Below are 1,918 nucleotides of genomic sequence, written 5' to 3'. Positions count from 1 at the left end.
CACATGCCAGCCAGCCCCGCCCCCTGGTGGGCTGAGCTGGCCACACACACACACATAAATAAATAAGTAAAAAAAAAAAAATTTATTTACTGTTTTGGGTTCTTACACTAGGGAGACATGTGATGTTTATACATGTGGGTCTGATTTATTACACTTATGAGTGTGGTCTTTAGTTGCATCTACTTATATAAGCCTTGAGTTTACCTTTCTTTATAGCTGAGTAATGTTCCATTGTATAAAAATAACACAACTTTTTTATCCACTCTTCAGTTGATGGGCCTTTGGGTTGTTTCCAAGATTTAGCTATGACAAATTGCACTACTATAAACATATGTGCATATAAATCTTAATGATGAAACTCAGAAACAAGGAAACTTTAGAACAAGAAATTCCCACAGAACAGATTAGGATTCCAGTGTTACTAGTCATAGAATAAATTTTAGGCCAGTTTCAACTGAGTGTATTCAGCTCAGAGATTTTCTTTTCAAAGATAATGTTTGGCTCTACAATTACAAGGCAAATGTGAACAGTTTCCTAAATAATTCACCTATTTAATTTATGAAAAGTTCAATATTATATTGAATACAAGCAAAGAAAAATATCTTCCCATTTTTCCCCCTGTATTTAGGACAGGGTCTACAGGGTCTACAGGGTCTCACTACCTAGATTGGACTCATAGTGATTCTCCTGTTTACAGCCTCCCAAGTGCTGGGATTACAGGTGCATGCCACCACACTCAGTCTTCCACTGAGCTATCAGGCTGGATCTTATCTTCCCATTTTTGGTGGGAGTTTCAACTGGCCTAGTACTCTGGATGAAGGAGTGGCCATATTGCCTAAAAGGCTTAAATATGGCAACTAACATATGAAAAGACGTTGACCTCACTATCAATTAAATGCAAATCGAAGTTATCACCACATACTCATTAGGCTGATCACTGTCAAAAGGGCAGAAAGAAACAAGAATTGGTGAGAATGCAGAGAAATCAGACCTGTGCACTGTGAAATAATGGGGCTGTTATGGGGCACAGTCTGAGGTGCCTCAAAAAGCGAAAAATAAACTGCGGTGGTACATGCCTGTAACTGCCATTGCTTGGGAAACTGAGGCAGGAGGATGAAAAGTTTGAGGCCAACCTGGTCATCTTGGCAAAAAAGAAAACTGTTTTTAATGGAGAGGATTTCACTGAGGATGCTACTCAGTGGTAGAGTGCCTGCCTAGCAGATACCTGGGTTCAGTACCTGGTGTGCATGGGGAGACCTCTACCATCTGTGATAACATCGACAGACCTGGAAGACAAGCTAAGAGACATGTGCCCATCACAGAAGGACAAATAGTGTGTGGTGCCACTTACGTGAAGCAACTTGGGTTTATATAGGCATAAAACCAAATGGTTGCCAGAAAATAAGGAAAAGAAGAAATGGAGTTGTTTGTTCAGTGGGTGTAAGGTTGTAGTTATACAAGATTAGTAAATTCTAGGTATCCACTGTACAACATAATGCTTATGGTTAACAATACAGTGTTGTTAAAAATTTGCTGAGTGGTACAATTTGATTTTGAGCATTCTTACTGTGCACACACACACACACACACACACACACACACACACTGATATATATGCAAGTTATAAGACACCAGGAAACTTGTGGAAGGGTGATGGATGTATCTGTTCCCTTGATTACAGTGATGCGTCTATCGGTACATACAGATGATCATACTCCTGAACTTGGATACATTAAATATGTGCATCTGCTTTGGATATCAATCATGCCTCAGTAAAACTGTTAGAGTAATAGCATTGGAAAATGTCATATGTTGGGCTGGTGAGATGGCCCAGTGGTCTAAAGCACCTACTTAGAACAAGCTTAGCAAAGCACAGGGACCGCAGTTCAATCCCCCAGCACCACATGCCAGCCAGCCC

The sequence above is a fragment of the Octodon degus genome, unplaced genomic scaffold (genome assembly GCF_000260255.1).
Source record: "Octodon degus isolate 3935 unplaced genomic scaffold, OctDeg1.0 scaffold00010, whole genome shotgun sequence".
NCBI classification, from domain to species: Eukaryota; Metazoa; Chordata; class Mammalia; order Rodentia; family Octodontidae; genus Octodon; species Octodon degus.
Note: the sequence above shows the minus strand (reverse complement) of the source record.